Raw genomic sequence first — 22,357 nt, 5'->3', positions numbered from 1 at the left:
GTAGCAAAATAAAAAACTCTTGTTTTCCCCCACCAGTGGTAAGAGACAGAGTATAAAATTAAAGCAAAATATTGCTTAAAAAAAAAGTGCGTGCGACCGAGTTAAATAAAGGCAGTTTGCCTAGTCGAGCAACTGCAATAATTTCGACAGCGGCAAAAAACCTCAATATAAAAGGAATTGGCTTGTGGCGTACTTGAAGCCCAGATATCCAAAGTGAAAACCAAAACAAAACAAATATATATAAAATGCAAATCAGTATATACATATGTATTTGTATACACAAAAATAGTTGCAAATAGGCAACACAAAACATTAGCAATCAACGACACAGTTGCAAAGAAGCAGCAAGGCACAAGAGAGTTGCGAAGACGAAGAAGGTGACCGGAGGCGAGAGGTAGTTAGGAGAAATACGAATCATCACTATCGGCGAACTCTACCCATTGACGGACAAGCAGCAGCCAACAGGATCATCAGATAAGATATTAATTAAAATAGTCAAAAATACATACATCAACCTACATATTTTATTGTCATTGAATAATTATTTCGATATCCAAATATACGCATAAGTTAAAATGTTTACAAATAAGGCTGCAAAAGTGTTAAAAAGGCAGGCAGAGTTACATACCAGATTAAGGCAGTTAGAAGCACTAGATCCTAGAAACATAACTAGCAAAGTTGTAGAGGAAGTAAAAGAGATAAGGAATCAATGGATACTTAATCACGAAAAATTGCTCCAGTATGCTCCGGATTTCGATCATGATTATTTCAGAAATAATATAAATGAAGAAATGTTAACGATAGTTGCCAAAGTTATAGCCACAGGAGTGTCAGAAAAACCACTAGTAAGCCGGTGTGCGTTGAAGCAGGAGAGAAAATTACAGAGATGTTTGAAGATATCAAAGTAGAGTCGCGCGGGGATGCGACCTCTAGTAATGAGAACGCTAATGTTAACCAGGAGATATTTTTCGATAAAGCCCAACAGCTCCAGGAATATTTGGATAGAGTAGTCAAAGATTTACGCACTTTAGACATTTCAACAGTCAATGAGACATGCATAGTATTGTTAATAAGATCAATTATTTATGGGAGAAAGTTCAGGCGTGCCAGGTACTGACAAATAATACAAGATTTAATTATGGTGCCGCTTGGGAATTGTTAACCAAGCGGTATGAAAATGATCGGAGCGTATTTTCCGAGCAATTAAATCGGATCGTTGATTTACCGATGACCAACAAAGAATCCGCAAAGAGTGTAAAAGGAGTGATTGTCATAATTAATGAGTCAATACACTTAATTAAAATTGAAGCAAATTTGTCCGATAAAGTTGAGGTAATACTCGCTCAAGACATACTTCGGAAATTTGACAGAGAGACCCTACAATTGTATGAGAGTCAGATTAGAAAAAAATAAGGCAGATGCAATTGCTATCTAATGTCGGGAAATACTTGGAGCAAAGATATTGCTCGCTAAGTGCCATGAGCAAAGAAGAGAAAAAACCATTAGAAAAAACGTCGGCTACGGGGTCGGCTTCGATCTGCAAAGGCCCCTGGCATAAGGAACTTCTGTGCTATAAGTTTAAAGCGCTAACACCTCAAAAAAGGCTGGAAATAGCCAAAAAAGTACAACTGTGTACACGATGCTTGAAGCATTCAAGCAACAAGAGATGCAATAATGAAATGGTCTGCTCATTTTGCAGCAGAGAACACCATACCTTACTCCATTTTGAAGAAAATGAAGGTAAAAGTAGTTGGTCTTTAAAGTCTCCACCATATAAAAAGGCTAGAAGTCATACACATCAGGAGTGGGTAGATATGCCGAAACAAAAATCGTTAGGCATCGGGCGAAATTAATCCGATTTGGTAAACTATACAACAGAATAGGAAGTCAGTTATAAGAAGGATAACATTGATTTGTTAGGGTTAATTTCTCTCATGTAGCTCGTCATGCTTCTTAAACAACAGTTATCTTACAAATGACAATATTAATATTAATTTGTATAAGACAACTAACGTCTATAAAAATAAAATTCCAAAACGTCAAATTTGGCGGCCCTTCGCAGAATGTTTAAGAATAAACATCGTGTTCATCTGAAGCGGCTTCACCAAATCAGATGCACTGAAGAAAATATAATACAACTGTAATTTTGTCACAAACAACTAATCTAGCATATGACTAGAATTATAATCAGCCTCACACATTGTAAAAAAAAAAAACACTTGTAAATTTAAACTAACCCAAAAGATCACGACGGCAGGATGTCAAGTGGCCGAAGCCGTGCCCAAAATAATAATAATTTTCAACCCCCGAAATCTTGGGTTTGAGTCTCATAAGAATAAGATATTTTAAGAACAATTGTTACCTCCTTGAGCCTTAGATTCAATATATAAACTCCATACTTATGTTAATAAAGTCAGTAAATATTTTGAATTCAACGAATGAAGATTGGGTTATTCTTCTTCTCCGGAATCCCTATTCAACATGTTTACCTGGTTTAAAAATCATTTTGATTTCAGTATGCTTCCAGGAATTTGGGAGTTACGAGAGATTTATCTTCGCATTGAAGAGTTCAGCTTAAAAGTCTATACAGTTTTTTAAAAACGCCCTCAAGGCCTGTCGTCGATTCTGTCTAATCACGTGTATTTTTTACGCTTTAAGGTTTTGGTGGTAGCTGTGACTTCTTCGATTTTAGTGGCATCTAGTTCTTGAGGAACAATTACCTGCAAATAGTCACCTTATTTGCATTCCTACATCTTTTCATACTTGCACATCTGCAATCTGCAACAATGCCTTTGTTCTTGTACTTTAAAAGTTTTTCTGGAATTTACTGGCGCCGGTCTGGTGCTCTCTCTATTTGTCCCTCTTTATAAACCTATGTGTCCTACGTAGTTGCATAAGAGTCGCAAATTTTGTAATAAGCAAGCAAACGAACGATCAAGTCGTGTTCTAGCAGTGGCAGACACAGTTCAGTACAGGTACAGTAAAAATAAAACTAAGTTTTATTATTTGTCACTAGCAGAAACAGCGGCTTTTGTCGATCCACTCCTATTTTCTGTGTGAGAGGGGAATACTGTTTTAAGGTTTCACATGAAAAGAAAGGCTTCTGCCTTATCCTTACTGGAGGATATAAACTCCCCTTATGGTATATCATGCTGGATGTTGTTCTTTAGGAAGCCTGAAGGCTTCTTAAAGTAGAATTAGGTACCTCTGGAGAAATGCAAATATGAGTCACTTGCCTTAACTTCTGAGTCGTCTATGGCAGCCTTCATTTGTAAGATATGCCCTGCTAAGGTTTTAATCCAAAAGTTTAAGTTTTCTAGGCCTCGCGAAATCTTTTTTTAAATAACAGTACCAAATGAGTATTTTTCAGCTATGGTAGACCCTAATTTTTGGCCAGAGGGTCTAGTTGTACACGAGTTTGCGCCCAATAAGCGCCCCGTCCGTTGCCTTCCCACCTTCCCAATTTATCTTCTTCATTGTCTGCTTTAAAAAATAAATAACGTCTAGTCTTTGCATTCATTATCAAAGTGTAAAAGGACTTCTTACCAAGCTCTCAAAACTGTTCTGTGATAGCCAAACCTTTGCGGCTAACATTAGTTATTTCTGAATCTTGTCTCTACTCCTATGTTTTGGATAACGAAATTCTTTCTAATAACCTTAATTCTTATAGGCTTGATCGTGTTGGTCGTCGTAACGGTGGAGTACTCATTGCTGTCAACTCGAATCTGTGTTCTGTGCCGATTGATCTCCCCTTAGGTGTTAAGTTTATTTGCGTCGAAGTTACATGTTCCAACATTAGCTTATATACTTCTTGTTTATATTCTGATATTATGTCCTACATGCACCATGCTGATGCTTTGCAAACCATTTTTAGTCGTCTTAAAGATTGTAATTTCCTTATAGTTTTAGGTGGGTTTAACTTGCCTAATATTTCTTGGCTGGTTGATGATAATCTAATTAATTGCTTCATCTCAACACGTTTTTCTTGAAAACCTACTTGAATGTCCGCTACATCAGATGAATTCTTTTTTTAACTCTTCTAAAAGAATCCTCGATCTTTTTTTGTCTCGGATCTCACTGTTAGTTCTGTATCTCAAACACAGCCCCTTGTGATGCCTAAAGATTCTTATCACCCTACTATTGAAGTAACTATTTCTTACAATTCCATTACTAATTCATTAAATAACATCTCGAGATATTTTAAAAGGTTAAAAAAATCTGGTTCGCGACTTGACCATACAAATTATTGTGAAGCGAAATCTCATTTTTGTCTCTCAATAATTATATCGTGCGCTGAAGGGTTGAATTCTATACGAACCCCAAAAGATTTTACAACTTTGTTAATTCTAAGCGACACTCTAATTTATTATCTTTCACCTTCAGACTTTGCGACCAGACTGCTAATAATGATTTAGATATTGCAGATCTGTTTGCTAAATTCTTTCAGTCTTATTATAATACTGCTTCGCATCCCACATCCTATGCCTTCTCAATCCCACATTTAAATTGTATCTTTTTTTCTAGTATTACTGAAGACTGTATTATCTCAAGCTTATTATCTATGAAGTCCTCCTTCGTACTCGGGACTGATAATATAACAAGTTGCATCATTAAAATGTGTTCGATTTCCCTATCTGAGCATTTATCTGGGTTATTCTTTATATCGGTTGAGACTTGTTGCTTTCCTGATGTTTAGAAGGAGTCTTTTATTATTCCGCTTTTTAAAAAGGGTAGCACATCGGATATTTCTAACTACCGTGGCATTGCCAAACTTTCGACAATACCCAAGTTGTTTGAGAAAATTATTACGTCTTCCCTTCAACACCTATCCAGATCCACTATTTCTCATGGCTTCATGAAAGGTCGTTCGTCGCTTACCAACCTTTTAGAATTGACTACCCTTGTACACCATGGCTTCCGAAAAAAGTGTCAAACAAATGTTATTTATACCGACTTTAGTAAGGCTTTCGATACCGTTAATCATTCTTTGCTTCCCGCGATACTTAACAACTTTGGGTTTTTCCCCAAAACTATTGGCTTGGTTAAAGTCGTATCTTATTGGCAGAACCCAAAAGGTGTCTTTTCGTTCATCGACATCTAAAACTGTTCGAGTTACGTCAGGTATACCCCAAGGCAGTCATCTGAGCCCACTATTGTTTACATTGTTTATAAATGATTTGCCTTTGACCTGGGCTTATTCACGCGTGCACATGTTTGCGAATGACGTCAAGATTTGTTATTCCTATAATGATTCTTCTTTCCAACAGTACTTGCAATCAGATCTCAATGCGTTCTGCGTTGCCTTTAAGGCGTTATGTTTGACCCAAAACTTTCATTTAATGTTCATATATTTTTAAAAGCTTGCAGCCTTCTTGGCTTCATTAGACGTTGGGCCAAAAATTTTGATGATCCCTATGTAACAAAGGATTTATACACTTCGTTAGTTCGCCCTACTCTAGAATATTGCTCGCCAGTATGGAACCCTCAATATGATGTTCACCAGCGTAGTATTGAATCGGTACAAAAGTAACTCCTTAAGTTGGCGTTACGCGGTCTAAATTGGGATCCGGGTCTTCGCCTACCTTCTTATTCTGACAGACTTCTTCTTATTAATCTTCCTTCACTTTACAATCGTAGGCTTATATTTGGCATTCTCTTTCTCCATAAACTAGTTTACGGTGAAGTCATTTCTATTAATTTACTGGATACGCTATATTTTTATGTTCCCTCACGTCGGACCAGAAACTTTTTTCCTATTCACCATAGTAAATGTCTGACTAACTACTCTCTTGACGAACGTTTTCGTGTTCTTTGCCAATCTTTTAACAACCTTTCTCACCTTATCTCTCCTCATCTTTCTGTCACTTATCTTCGCGCTATACTTTTTAATCATCCACAACGAAACCGCTGAATCAGTTTTTAACTTTGATTGCTTGCAACTCATCCCTGACCATAATTTCTATGAATCGGGGCACAGCTGACACCTTGTGCCAATAAAAACCGGGGATGTTTTGTTGTGTATAAAGCTAACCTTTCTCGTCGACTGCTGGTTAGTTAACTTAAATAAATAAACAAACAATAAATAAGATTTGTGAGCGTGGTCTGTGATTCGGCTTAAGTAATCATCTTAACCAGTATTTCAGTCGCAAATTCGATATTCGCTATGGGATGTGGCGTTCCAGTCTAATGAGAGGTGGATTTTCTGACTCATTTTGGCAAGAAGACTTATAATTGAGCCTTTTTAATAGAAGAGTGAGGTGGGCAGTAGATTGCATCAGGCTCTAAATTATCTCTTGATGTATCTACTCGAAGTTTTAGTTGTATTTCTTAGTTGATTATTGGATTATATGTTAATTCAAGTTTTTTTCTTTTAAAAAAATTATAGAATATTACAGTGCGTTTGTGCGGAAATTTTACATTTGGGCATGAAAATGATTTCGATATCATTATGTCTTGCCTTCTTATTGTTTGCTTTGGGCTCAAGATCTACAAAAAAATAGATGCAACGGAGTTCTATTCACTTTAATTTTAGGACTACAAATTTCCTGACTTCACGACCAACTTTGTCAAGTTGACCGCCCATATTTTTTGTTGGTGTAGTAGGAATAAGGCCCCAGGTGGGGAGTCACTTTTGACGTCTTTGGGAGTCGGCAGTGAGCCTTATGAATTTTTTCATTTGGCATGTTTAAGTTTGTATGGTACAGTGATGAAATCATTAAGTGTTATGTTATAACTTGTGGAATACTGTTTGACTTTTCATTATAATACACGCTTCGTATTTGTGGGCTGCATAAGTGACTTATCTTCATATATTTGATAGTAGCCTTGTTTATATGATTTACTGGAACTCATCTTTTATACCCTTGCAAATGGTATTATAAAATTGGTTTTGAAGTTTGCAACGCACAGAAGGAGACGTTTCCGACCCCATAAAGACTAGAATTACGAAAAATTTACGTAGGAAAATTTATATAGGAGTTTTACTAGGCGGTTAGCTGTTCGCTGGCTAGTGGCGGCATTATAGTGCTAGTGTATTTTTAAGAGTGGGCGAGAAAGCATATGGTAGTAGATGTTTTTAATATCAGGTAGGAGATATGCAAAAAGAATTTAATATACATACATACATATGTTCATTTGGTTTTCCCAATTTAAAATATTTGTTAATTTGGTGCATGGTATACCGAAGTCAGAGAGACGACTCACTCACTTCATTCATTATACTCTGGTTTTTTAATCCAACACAGTTTTAGTCACAACCTAAGGTATATGCACTTTTTCCTGCATGTAGGTAGAACGTCGTTTACCGTTAAAGATGAATAATAGTTCTTACAACTTTAAATAGGTCTGCTGAAAATAGAACATGGTGGTTCATGCTCCTGCTCACTTCTTGGCCTGCCTAAGGTTTGAAATCTTAAATACCTATTCATTTATTGATCTCAAACAGACTAAAATTTACTGTTGAATAATAATAATAAACTATGTAATATAAATTATGAGCACCTTAAACTACATAAGAAGACATGGATTATGTTAAACTAGATACACATCTCCTTGCATTACAGTAGTATGCCGTACTATTAGTATTAATAGAGGGTGTAAATATATAAGCGTGTTGCAATTAACATAACGACAAATTTGAATGCCATGAATATTGTATGTATTTTTATGGACTTAACTTAATTACACATGGCAAATAATCTAAAGAAAATAACCCAGCAAATCTTTCAAGCCAAGGTTTTTAATGCAGAACGTTTAAGAGAGATATTTCAGTCAGAGTAGATAACTTGGTATGTTAATGTAAATGTTAATGCGTTTCACAAACCCAATTTGGCAATACCTTATACTGAAAGCTTAGGTTTTTACTGTAAGATTTATGAAACGGAATGATACATACACAAAAATGGGAATTGTAACAGAACCTAAGCACACATAAAAATATACCATCAGCCGAACTGCAGGACAAATATAAATAAAAAACAAGCCTGTAATAAAAATACTTGGCCTATATTTCAACGAAAAATACTGATGGAAGTCTCAAAACAAAATGCCTTTCAAGCCAAAAAATCTTCCTTTATTAGGCATATGTTGCCAAATTTCATTATAGAATAATGCTCCTAATAAAACATCTCCAGATATATACCGATCAAAATTTAATGCAAAGAAAACAAAAGATAGCAACAAATAAACATATATGTACACAAAAATTCAATTTTTTTTAACGCATAGCCTGACGTCAGAGTGGCCGCGATAAGCGATGCGATGCTACAAGCGATAATTATCGCAGCGATCTGCAAAGCGATGACATGGCAGAGTGAAAGCTTTCCGCAAAGCGAGAAACCTAGCGAGGGTTCTAATTTTAGTCTCAGTTGCAATTATCGTCGTCATGGATTCAGACGAAGAATTTTTTGCGTCAGCAGCAGTTATAAATGTTGTAATGAAAAAAAACATCGGGATCCATCCACTGAATAGAAACCGTTTAAAAGGAGAGTTTAATAGTTTGTATAAAAATTTAAGGCAGTATCCTGACAAATTGTTCAATTATACTCGAATGTCGATCAATACATTCGATTATATTTTGACGAAGATTCATTCAAAACTGGAAAAGTGTTGGACAAATTTTGTTGTTAATCCCATAACGCCATGTGAAAAACTTATTCTAACTTTGAGGTAACTATGTAATTAAATATATTTTTTTTTTTTTGCAACAAACATGTTTGATTTTTTTAATTGTTTTCGGAATTATTTCCGTCTCCAAAATGAGAAAGTACGATCTTTTGAATTTCCATTCTGCAAAGCATTTTTTTCGCATGTCCATAGACTTCATATATGGCAGAAGGCTCCCAAAAAAACATTGGTCATCGTCGGGTGTTTTTGGTGTATTAATTTTTTTTTTCTAAAAGTTTAAGTTTCTCCTTCTCAATGGACAGCAGTTGAGAAGGCATACTTAATTTAATTTTTTTATTTTTTTTTGGAAAATTCTCTTCGTCATCTGTGTCACATAGCTCAGCCAAATTGTAGGATAATTCTGTGTCCAGCGAATCTTAACACTCTGGAACACAGAAACTTTTATTGGAGCAGCTGGCCTCCAAATTTCCACACGTTTGCCTGGGCTTCATTTGGTCTTTTAAAAATAGAAGTGACTCAAAATGAGGCCAGGAGGTATAGATGCCAGTATCAGGTGCACAGTCTCTTGACTTTTCTGTTGGCATTTTGTTATACTCATTTCGAAATTGGTCCCGAAGATTTTTCCATTGTTTTTTCAAACAGTCTTCTGAAGTTTAATCAAAAAATTTAATTATGTAAATAAAATTAACCAATTGCAGATATTTAGCAACGGGGGCTTCGTTTACTTCATTGTCGTTCATTTAAAATTGGAAGGACTACAGTCTCCGTTATTGTAAAGGAAACAGTCAAGGCACTTTGGGAGGAGTTGCAGCCAAAGCACATGCCACAGCCTTCAAAAGAAATGATTACCGAGATAGCTGATGACTTTTGGAAATTGTGGAACTTCCCAAATTGTTCTGGGGCTATTGATTACATTCGTATTCAGTGTCCACCTCATTCTGGATCCATGTTCTTCAATTACAAAAATTTTTTTTCTGTTGTTCTTCAAGAAGTGGCTGATTCAAACTGCAAATTTATTGCAATTGATGTTGGAGGATATGGCAAACAAAGTGATGGTGACACTTTTAATGCATCACAGTTTTATCGTCAATTTAAATCTCCACAATTTATGCCTCCAGATACTAATTTGCCTGGATTAATTATTAAAATCCCTAAGTTTTTGTAGGCGATCAAGCATATCTTCTATTGGAAACTCTGTTAAGGCCATACTCAAGCCGCACTATTAATGCTGAAAGAAAGAATTTTAACAAGCGACTCTTCCGAGCTCGAAGGTGCAATGAATGTGCTTTTGGAATCATGACTTCCAAATGGCGTTTGCTCTGGAAGCCAATTGAAACCGATCTAAATTTCGTCGACATTATTGTAAAGGCAATTTTTATTCTGCATAATGCAATTATTGACCTTGAGGGAAGTCCCAATGTCAATCAAGACACACACACAAGCAATGAAAATAATGGAAGTGAAGAGTTATTTCACCCAGCAAGTTATAGATGCCTTTTGCGTGTGTTTATGTGTACAAATAGGTTTTGATATTAAAAATCCACAAATATAATATAAGCAAAACTTACTTGGTACTTGGAGACTTTTCTCAATCTCTTTCCAATTCTTTTCAAACACCAGCCGACTGTGGTAATTTTTTACATTTTTGGTCCCACAAGACAGAACGGAAAAATGTCCGTTATTAAGTCCTCAACATTTATGTTCGGACTCGAACTCATTTTAGCATTTGAATCGTTGGACGGTTTAATTGCATTGAAAGCAAATACACAAAAATATAAAGTGTTTGCATCAAACTGTTATTAAAGCTTGAGTTGCGCAAAAACATTTTTCAACCAAAAACCAACTATTTTTTAAGCTCAGAACACAACGAAAACACACGTATAACAACAGTTGGATGAAGCGATAAAGTGATTCAGAATCGCATTCTCGCAACGCTTCAACTAGTCGCTTTGGCTCTCTTCTCGCTTCGCTTGCACTCTGACATGCATTCAACGATTACATATATTTTTGAATGCACAGCTTTCTCGCTCATTGTAGCTCAATATTATCGCATCGCTTATCGCGGCCACTCTGACATCAGCCTTATTTTGTTTGAATTAGTTTGAAAACAACTAAAAATAAAGTTTTGTCTATTTAGAATACCGGCAAACCATGCCGAGTTGCGCGCAAACATGTCGGTACTTATATAGTACAGCGCGCCCACACTGTTTACAAAACAACAGATGGCGCCTGCGGCAGATGGCGCTGCGGTCGATACACGCTACGTTGGCGCATATTGTCGGTGCAAGCATAAAAAATGAGGAACACAACAAAGCATAGCTTTAATCTTGGTGTTGTGGCAAAGGCGTCTTCTTGGCATAAAGTGAAGAAAGCAGTTAAAGTTTTAGCAGGTGAATTTCATGCATGGGATGTGAGAAATTTCGCCATACAGCCTCATTGCTACTAATGTATCTTCCAGCCTGGTATTGGGAAATTTCATAGACAACCTGTGGAGCATTTCTGTCGCCGTACCCAGCTTAAACACCAAAAACTGCAATATCGCTACCTTTATTCATGTACTTTCAGATGTATTTAATCGATTTCACTGAATTGCAATACTCTAAGTTTATCTGCGCATTGAACGTTTTCGACAACAGAGGTGAATATGGAACCACCAAATGGTGGTCTACCTCAATATCACCATTTCGATTGTGTAAAGTTGCAGAAGTCCCGCCATCTTCAGTTGAACCTCGTCTTTAAAAATGGTATCCATCATTTCCTGTTACCGTATTGGCTGCAAATGCGCGAGGATACCGCTTGGTAAATTTCCATTTACCATGCATGGTGAATTTGCATTGAGTGTACCGCATGGTGCATGGATCGTGTTCTTGATGACGACTTCATGCAAATCTTTATCAACGTCGGTCCGTGGAATCTCAGCGCATATCACATCGTCGATTTCGTCTGTAGTGATCAAAGAGACAGATTAGTATGTGCGCATGTGGCAATTCTCTCTTCTGCCATTCTACTGAATACATTCAGCACCGATCCAAATACTTCATATTTCACAATAAAATCCATTAGCGTCATCAGTTTTGTATGAATGTGATGTCATGCCTATCCACGTACGACTGCCCAGAAAACAACAGCTGCACTATCTCGTCACAAGCTGGATAAATAAATCTGGACGGCCATAATACCGAACATATGCCAAAGCATCTTGAGCATATTCCCGCATGTGGCGTGGACTACCTATGTACATATACATGAAGATGGTAAAATCGTGAGTTTACCAACATTGGTTGTGTTACGGTCATTCACATCTCGCAAATGAATATATTCAAATATATATTCCTAATTCAATCTGAGATATAGCAAACGTTCTGTTTCCACAATATACTGATGAAACTACTGACGACATTTCAATATATGGTTGTCCTCATTATTCCGAAACATTAAACGGAATGCGTAAAAGGTCATGGTACTACACTTTTTATTGGTTTGTACACCATTCACTGGATCTACCATCTTTACATTGAAGTGATATCCATCGGCACCATCCTAAAAGATAATTGGATACTGCAAAGCATCGTAACTACGGTGAATTTCAGCGACGTTTGTCAAATGTTTGTTTCGTCGATAGAGAATAATATATCGAGATTGGAAGTGATCCCCGACTATGACAATCCCCAGTTCGTCTATAGTTGGAGCACTTTATCTCCTGACATGTTCTCCAATAGGTGTTTTGTCTGCGTGGATGACAATTTTGTCAGTATCCGAGGGCATCATATAAAGTGCTGTTTTGAACAAACGCACCAAATTGTTTCGATTGAGGAGGTATGTATTCTAGATCGTGCATTCGATTCGTCTCTATCATCAAGAAATTTATGTTCACTATCTGGGAAGGGGAGCAGGGCCAGCTTTGTGATAGATTTGCCCATTGACTTTGAAAGTTGGCATGAATTGGGCAATTGAGTAGCCAAATTTTCACAAAAAAATGTAAAAAAAACGCAAGAAGTGTTTAAACAGTGTCGACAAAAAATGGGGTTAAGGTAAGAGGGTTAAAATGTGAGGTGATGCGTGACAATGCATAGGCCGATGAGTTTGCTTTCCCTGGTTTGTATAACAACTTGCAGTTGTGTTCCTCGATCCTGGCGTTCCATCTTTTAAGTTTGACATTAGAATTTCAATTTCCTAGTGAAAGGGTTAATGGCTGATGATAAGTATAAACTCCGACCTCCTCTGCTCCGTATAAAGACCATAGGTTTTCCAATACCTAAAGAATCATTTCTTTCATAGGCTTATCTTTCGTGAAAGTCCTCGTGATATGAAGGATATAGGTCGATACTTGTCATTCTGTATTTGACGGCGAACTTCTCCTAGCGCTTCGTTCGATGCATCGGTTGTGATATTGAACGGTTTATTTAACTCTGGAACTCCGTTCCTTCTAATTTTTACTGAAGGTTATGATTTCTTCGTCTATATAAAAACACGTATCAGCATACTCCAATTAGGTATGCGAGGACATCAAACATCCTCTTTTGGAATATGGCCAGGGCGTTCTTCAGTCCGAAAGAAGTTTTATAAATTCGTATTTGCCGCTTAATACGGGGAAGGCTGATTTGGGTATGATTTTTTCTCATTCGAACTTGGTGGAGTTCTGAAGTCAGATTTAGGGTTGTATGGGTGCACTGTTTCAAACATAAAATTTTATATTTATGGCATACACTATTTCTATGGCGAATTGACCTTGAGCTTTTTTTTTGGAACCGAGCTCACACGATCCACTTCCATAGAAAAGTTCATGCAAGATAAGGGCCCAAAAATTCATTCGTGGACATTACATAAGTCCACGCCTCTTTCTTTTCGAGTTCCAATTTTAATTAAGGAGCATCCACGAAGAAATACGCCACTGCCAGCGCTGTCTTGCCTCCGTTAAATGCAAGCGCGTACCCATAGTGTTAGCCACTTTAAGGCCAGAAGACGACTCCATCCATGGTTTCATGTGGGACTTCTGGGGACTACGACCACATAAATGTCGACCCGGTCCATGAACTGACCATCGGATAAATTGTTGGAGGGCGATTTGGCCATAAGTGCGCACACCTATTGCTGTGTGGGGCGTAGCCAGCCAGCCTAATTCCTAGGTGAACCCTCGTTGGAGAGATTACTGCTGGGAAGACGTTGCAGCAGATTCAAAAACCCAGCATTGATGACCCCAACCTCATCCCCAGCCTGTAGTGGGCCCTCAAACAGCCGTTTTTCTTTTTCTTTAAGTATCGTACAAACATGTGTTCAAATTTATAAGCATAAATTTGTAATGAAATCTCTATATAGTAGGTTCAGAAAATCATAACATTGGTTATATTTTGGTACCCTTCTTAATAATTTTAACAGCCTCTAGTGCTCCACCCATCATCAGGCCTGCTGACTGGATTGGACTCTACAAACTGTAAGTACGGCACAGCCGCATAAAATCTATTGGCGAAATATAACCGCTTGCCGCGACCACAGAGTTAGTTGGTTTTTTATTACTTTTTCAAATTGAAATAAATGCTTAACGTAAAATTTAGTTTAGATCAAATTTATATATATATAAAACAACCCACATTTTTGTACGATTCCTCTCACCGAATTAGTTAGGAATTATATATTTTTGAAATTATTGTTAATGCTTCTATTATATAAGTGGCATACGAAATCCGATGTTATCTTCTTATCTTAATGGCATATGCCTTTTCTTTCCTTTGAATTGAATATATGTATGAAAAGATGAATTGCTGAGTTAGTTTATTTGGGCACCTGACGTAAGAGATTTAACAGCCACAATATGGGTAATACCGGGTTTCATTAGGTATTACAAGGTTGGGTGGGTAAAGAGAAGGCAATGACATCTAGGTCCTTCGAATAACACCCATCACCTCTGCATAAAAATCCATATTTAGGTGTAGTCCTTTATTCCTCATCTCTGTTTTCGTTTTACTTATGTAGCGCATGTTTTGGGAGAGCACAAGAACCACCCCATTTTCCCTGAGCTCAGCCGAGCCACTTGCTAGAAAAACAGAGAGTGCACTGCGACACCCGTGTGTTCGTCACAGGGTGATAAAGAATTTTGAATTTCCCAGGCTAGTCATTGATATAAGGGATGGAATATCTGTCGGCAACCGTTTTTATAAGGGCGAAATGGTATATTAAAGTCGCCAAAATGTATGTAGCAGGCAGAAGGAAGCTTCTCCGACCCTATAAAGTATATATATTCTTGATCAGGATGAACAGCTGAGTCGATCTAGCCATGTCCGTCTGTCCGTCCGTCCGTCCGTATGAACACGCAGATCTCGGAGACTATAAAAGCTAGAGCCACCAAATTTGGTATGTATACTCGTGTATTATGTACATATATAGAGTAATTTGGAATTTCGGCCACGCCCCTTACGCCCCCAGGAATCACATAAAACTATTTTTCTCAAAAAGTATATCAGCTAGAGACATCAAATTTAGTTTGTATACCCGTTTAGTTAGCGCGCAGAAATTAATTGTTCAAACTTTTTGCCACGCCCCTTACGCCCCCAGGAATCACATAAAACTGTTTTTCTTAAAAAGTATAATAGCTAGAGACATCAAATTTGTTATGCAGACTAGTTTAATAGACGCGCAGAAACTGGCTATTTACACGCCCACTTCCGCCCCCGCAAATTAAACAAAACTGATTTTATCAAAAACAAACAAAGCTAAAGTCACAAAATTTGGAATGTATACTGGCTTAGTATGCGCGCAGAGTATATATATTTTCATATTTTGCCACGCCCACTTCCGCCTCCATAATTAAGAAAAAATCGCATTCAAATTCGGCAGTCTAATTATTTTTATCTATTTCTACCAAACTACCAAATTTTATTAAAATAGGATTAGAAACATGCAAAATATGCGTATGAACGTATTTTACTAAGCGGTCCACAAGGCCAGGATTGGCCGTTGGCTAGTGGCGGCGCTAGAGTGCTCGTGTGTTTGTAGAGTGAGCAAGATAGCACATACTATGAAGCATTTAAAAACAATTCAATAGACATATGTACATTTGGTTTTCGAAATTTGAAATATTTGTTTCACATGGTGTATGGTATACCCAAGTCGACGAGTCGACTTACTTGCTTCATTTTTTGTTTAGCTTTTTGAAATCGATCACCAGTCTATATTATTTTTCCCCATTTGGTTTTGGTTTCTTCGGTACTACCCACACAGGTGAATTGTAGTGACGTTGCGAGGATCTGATAATCTTTTTTTCTCGCAACTCATTTATCTAACTCCCATCATGTTGTCGGGAAATGGATAAGTATGCATGTAAATTCCTCAATTGTTCGTGTTTCTGCCATTACCTTTATGGTCACCGTTTCTGATTCGACAAGGCGGCCGAAGGTAGGACTGTAGGTGTTGATTATATTTTCTAGTGTGTAGATCTTTGGAGTAGTCATTTTGTTTAAAGTGGTAGAATATCCGACTGTTAGTGTTAATTTCACGCCCTGCCTCAATATTAGATATTTAGTGGCGCGGTGTTAGTTGGTACGGAGTTTCTTAAGTGTGTCCTGAGTTCCTTGTTTAGGTTTCGGATTAAATTAGTTGAGCTATGTTTATTGTGTTGCTCGATTATCATGTTTTTCAGTTCGGGCGCGAGGTTGATAGCGTTTATTTTCTGTACGCATAGCTTGATTTCGGAACTGCAGGTAATACGCTTTCTACAGTGTCACGTCCTTACTGTCAGCTGATAAGTTCCGCCAAGACATCCCCAGCTCATCCTCAACCTTATTTTGAGTACACAACAAAAATTCTCTATTATTCATTAATCCGTCCTATCTTAGAGTACGGATCTTGAATATGGTCACCTTAAAACGAGACGCACCAAAGTAAAATTGAATCTGTTGAAAAGCAATCTCTGCTTTTTGCAATGTCAATTGGCCGTCATACTCCACTAGGCTTTTTTAAGTCAATCTTCCTTTATTTATTAATGCTTGGTGCTATTTTTATTTACAAACTTTTAATAGGTGATATAGACTCCCCTGAGCTAGACTTATCTGTACCCCGTAGACCTACTAGAAATTCAATTCCTCTGTCTTTAAGACACTGAATATCTAACCACGCTTTGCATGAACCTTTTCGTGTCCTATGCTCTGATTACAATTTTTTTATCACGTAATCAGATCAGAAGACTTTTTTTATTAAAAGCATCTTTTTTATCACATTTAGCTCGTAATTAGATGTAGTTAATCATTATTTAATTGTTTGTCCGTTTTATTTGTATTTGTCCACGCGATCGGGCCGTACGATATACGGCTGCGCCCCACGTTCGGTCGGGCGGGATGTTAACAGCTCTCTGCTGGGGCTCGCATGGAAAAGGCTATGTTCTGGTGTCGTATGGGCCACTTGTACGTACTTCGCATTGTACGCGTCAACGTCCAGACAATAAGACCGCCATTCCAAAATGGCAAGCAAGAGATGATTTCCTCACTGAGCAGTTTCGTACGCTCGAAGCGATTGAAAATACAACTGCAATGGCTTTCTCAGTTTCCACATCCAAACCTCCGCTAAACCCCCTTCCAGTCACCTGAAAGCCAAACAGATTTGAAGACAAGGCGATCACCAAACCCAAGTCCTGCGATCTCTGTTTGAAGAGGAATTACACAGTGCGGCGATGTTTCCCATTCCATCAAATGCCAGAGAAGACGGGATAGAGAGGATGCGCTGAAAATATTATAAGGTTTTTTGGAAGTGGAGATTCTGATTTATTCTGCGAGGTCAATTTTTAGAACACCACAAGAAAAGATTTTTCGTGGAGATACATGGTCTCACTTCCGTTTCAAGACCCAACCAACATCAACTTCGGACACCCCAAACTAGGTGCCATGGCTCAGTTCCTAAAAACGAAAGTCGTCTCCTTAAAAAAATTTCGGGCAAAACTGAGTATGACGCCGTCATCCAAGAGCATTTGGATTTGGGCCACATGCGTCAGGTGCCATTTGAAGGCAGAAATAACAACTTTTATTTGCCACACCATGCAGTTTTCAAGCCCGACAGCACCACAACAAAAGTATGGGTAATCTTTGATGCCTCTATAAAGTCCACAAACGAAGTAAGTCTCAATGACATACTTTACCCTGGTCCGCTACTTCAGTCTGATCTCGCTACTCAGATTCTCAAGTGGCGTTTTTCCGAGTAGTTTTCAATGCCTACATCACACAAATGCACCGGCAAATTATGGTCGATCCAATCCATACGCCATTTCAGAGAATCCTGTTCCGAAACAAAGAGCGTCATCTTGGTGATTACGAACTTAATACCGTCACGTTTGGCATGAAATGTCCTCCGTTCTTAGCCAAATAATGTACAATCCAAATTTCCGCTGGCTAGCGATATTATCAAGTCAAGTCACACTGAAGAAGCTGCAGTCGCAATGGACTTCATTACGCTCTTGAGTCAGCTGGCTTTCCTTTGGACGTCTAAGGGTGTCATTTGATGAATGCTGATTTCCTCGATTTAGAAGAGGCTAGCACACCAAAAACACTTGGAATCCGATGGAAAGCGACTACGGATGAGTTTTACTTTGTGTTCTCACCCCAGATCGCCAAGTTATTCGATCCCGCTGGCTGGCTGGCTCCCTTTGCAAGAGCTTTGGCTACAAGAGCTAGGGTGGGATTATCAATTGCCCAGTGAACTCCTTTACAGCTGGCAGGATTTTCCAAAGAGCGACTCCTCCCATCACCAGATTTAAATTCCACGGTGAGTCCTTCATGATACGAGTTTTTTCTTTTTACGCGCGAGCCCAAGCAGATAACTGCCCACCTCCTACCCGACCGACAGAGGGGGTGTAGCCGTATAACGCACGGAACAAATCGCATGGAAGAATACACAATAGAAAAAACAAACAAACAAATAATACTATAGCTATCTTTTAACTAAATGTGATAGGATAGATGTTTTAAGCATATTAATAGAAGACTCTGAGCCGATTAAAGGAAATAGAAGGTTATAATCAGAGCAGGGGACCCTAAAAGGTTTATGCATGGCATAGTTAGAAGAACAACGACTAAGGGATAAAGGTATCAAAGTATGTCTACTCCGTCTACATGGTACCGACAGATTTACTTGAGCTAATAACTCAGTCGAGTCGATATCACCAATTAAGAGCTTAAAATTAACACCAAGCATACTTCTACGGTTAGTTAGGGAAGGAAGGTTAATCAAGAGAAGTCTACTAGAATACGAAGGCAAATTGACATTGCGATCCCAGCTTAAGCCACGAAGAGCAAATAGCAAGAACTGCTTTTGAACGGATTCATGTCTAATCTGGTGCGACTCATATTGAGGTGAGCAAATGCAAGATCCATACTCTTAAATAGGACGGACAAGCGAAGTAAAAAGCACTTTAGTTGTATAGGGGTCATCAAATTCTTTTGACCATCTTTTAATGAAACCCAGAACACTCATGGCCTTTGCGACCGTGGTGGAAATATGGGTGTTAAAATTTAACTTATGGTCCATAAGTACGCCCAAATCATTCATATAATTTAGGCGTTCTAAAGGACTATTGTTTAGAAAATAAGTGACCAATTGAGGAGAGTTACGAAAAAAAGTCATAACCTTACATTTGGTAGTGTTAAGATTTAGTAGATTAAACTGGCACCAGGATTGAAAGTTTTTAAGATCAGCTTGTTGCCGACTAAATGAATCTGTATCATTATAAGTAAGACAAAGCTTGACATCGTCAGCATACATAAGCACGCTCGAAAGAGCAATGACGTTAATGAATAGTGTGAAAAGCAGAGGGCCAAGATGACTACCTTGAGGTACACCAGAAGTCACAGGAATGGAATTGGAAAAATAAGACTTAAAAAGTACCTTCTGTTTTCTATTTGTTAAATATTCTCGAACCCAAGAAAGTAAAAGAGGTGGAAACCCAATGTCGTTCAGTTTAGAAAGTAATAGAGGATGATTAACAGAATCAAAGGCTTTGCTGAAGTCAGTGTATATGTCGTCAGTTTCTTTAGCATTTTTGAACCCCTTAATAATTATAGAGGTAAAATCTAAAAGGTAGGTGGTTGTAGACCTACGTTTCACAAAGCCATGTTGGGATGGAGAAATAATAGAGCTGCAAAAATGTTGCAATTGAGAAGTTATAATTTTCTCAAAAGCTTTCGGAAAAGCGGACAATTTTGAAACACCCCTATAGTTAGAGGCTTCTGAGTTTTTGCCATTTTTATGCAGAGGAATGATATATATGGAGAAGATGAAGATTCGACAGACAATTGAAACAATTTTAAAATGGGTTAACATAATGCGTTTGCACAGAACCTAAGTACACATCCAGGTAGACCATCTGGCCCCGGAGAATAAACAGGTTTAACTAGTTTAAGTTCGCTAAGAAGAGAACTTTCATCAATTAATTTATTAAAAATGCAAATAGCTTTTTTTTAAATGGAAAAATAAGACGGATACGGATACGGACTTGCTCGATATTCCGTTAAGGAATAGGTTGTTTTGAAAAAACTCGCAAACATATCAGCAATTGCCTGATCGGTGCTCGCTTTATTATTTTGAAAAGACAAACAAGATGGGTGCACAGAGGTCTTACGTTTAGAATTAACAATATTATAAAATTGTTTAGGGTCAGAAGAGAACCGAAGCTTACACCGCTAAAGATAATTCTTATAGCATTGTGTATTAAGCATTATGAATTTTGAACGAGCGACTGTAACAGAGCGTCATCTGAGGAACGACGTGTTTTTCGAAACTTCTTATAATATCGTGTCTTCACATTTTTCAAATTGGATAACTCTCGAGAGAACTAAGGAGGTTAAGCCGCTCCAGCCTACCAAGAGGCACACAAATATCAAAGAGTGAATTCAGAGTATCAAGTATTCGCTAGATAAATATAGTAAATTTAGAAAGGCAGAGGTGAAGAAACGGTGGGATTACGCAAGCACAAGTAACGCCTGCTTCACATGTCTAAAATTTCATAAGGGACAATGCAATAATCGTGAGCAATGCAAGATCGACAACTGTGAACGATATCATCATCGCTTACTACATAAGGCAAAACAGTCTCATCCACAATACTTACCCCAAGCTATTAGAGGAGGCATTCAAGAAGTCCAAGAAGCAGAAATTCTTAAATTTTTGACAGTTATTACCAGTGGTCCAACTGGTGAAAAAGAAATTCTGGCTTTTCTCGACGATGGGAGCACAACAAAATTGTTGGATATTAATGTAGCACGTGAGGTCGGAATAATTGGGAAACCTGAACAGTATTGCTTTGGATGGACTGAAGGAATCTCTAGATATGATGAAACTTCAGAAATCGCAGATATTGCTATTACTGGCGATAGCAAAATTCAAAAGCTTCAAAATGTACGTCTTATCAAGGATTTGAATTTACCAAATCAACGAATCGATTACCAAGATCTACAGAAAGAATTTCCATTTACAAAAATGGCAAAATTGAACTCGATTCGGAATCTTCAGCCTCATCTCCTCATTGGACAACGACATGCAACACTCCTTACAACTCAAACCATACTAAATGTAGATCCAAAGGGTCCGATTATGGCAAAAACCAAGCTCGGATGGGTCATACACGGTCCGATAAAAGCAAAGTAAGAGAAGCAAAAGTAAGAGAACCAGCAGGTAAAAATCGCCAAGGAAGATGCAGTCTCACAATGTTTTTTATGAAGAAATTTGAATCCACAAATTTCATCAACAGTCTAAAAGATAACGTCAATGATATTCCGATCAACCTCCTCAACGTTTATAGCTCAATTTGTAAAATACCACAATGCGGCGATACACAAAAGTGAAGTGATACACGCAGTTGGACATTTTCAAATTCGAAATTTTATTTGTTGTAATCATGTTAACACGGATTCGGTTGGGCGAAAAAGGAGATATATCTCAAAAGGTTTTCGGCATGATTTGGAACGCACAAAGAGATATATTTATATTCTCAACAACTACAATGCACAGCATAAGTGAGGACTTATTGAACGGAAGAAGGATGCCTACAAAAAGAATGCTTGCAGCGGTCAACTCAATATATGATCCCTTGGGAATGGTGACCCCAGTAATAATAAATGGTCGGATCCTGATGCGTTATATTTGGGAGCTTGGCATTGGATGGGATGATGTCATTAAAGGAGACCCTGTCAAAAAGTGGCAAGAGTGGTTAAAAGACTACATGATGTTAGTATACCAAGATGTTATTCCCAACATTTATCTATTGCTACGAAAGTCGAACTACACGTTTTTTGCGACGCTAGTAGCAAAGCATACGCTGCAGCAGCATATATCCGAGTAAGTTATAAGGGTGCAGAAGCCGCAACAAAATATGACGTCATGCTTATAGCATCTCGGGCTCGAGTCTCAACTTTGAAACATGTTACGATTCTAAAACTTGAAACATTGGCAGCTGTGATGGGCTGTAGACTGGCGGAAACTATTGAAAACGAAATGCATCTAAAATTTTATGAACGATGTTTCTGGACAGACTCCCGTGAACGGTGATTTCATGGATAAATAGTAAAGAGAAGTCCAAGAGGTCAGAATGGAATTGGGTTCCAACCATGGAAAACATTGCTGACATCATAACAAAAGATTCGCCAATAAAAGTTGCCACAGACAGATGGCAGCTTTTCTTGGATTAGATAAAAAGATGATGCCACAGCCAAAGTGTTTAAAATACCATATGTTTGTGTTAGCAGCCCAGTATTATTTG

At 37.9% G+C, this 22,357-nt stretch overlaps 1 protein-coding gene across 2 annotated transcripts in view; it reads right to left on the bottom strand.

The window, feature by feature from the left end:
* Nucleotides 1–22,357, bottom strand: part of rho-5 (rhomboid-5) — a 289,374-nt gene that overhangs the window by 116,741 nt on the left and 150,276 nt on the right. The gene's annotated exons all lie outside the window — the stretch shown is intronic.

This window comes from Drosophila tropicalis, unplaced genomic scaffold (genome assembly GCF_018151085.1).
Source record: "Drosophila tropicalis isolate 14030-0801.00 unplaced genomic scaffold, ASM1815108v1 contig_1002, whole genome shotgun sequence".
In the NCBI taxonomy this organism is placed as follows: domain Eukaryota; kingdom Metazoa; phylum Arthropoda; class Insecta; order Diptera; family Drosophilidae; genus Drosophila; species Drosophila tropicalis.
This window is presented reverse-complemented; position numbering and strand designations above follow the sequence as displayed.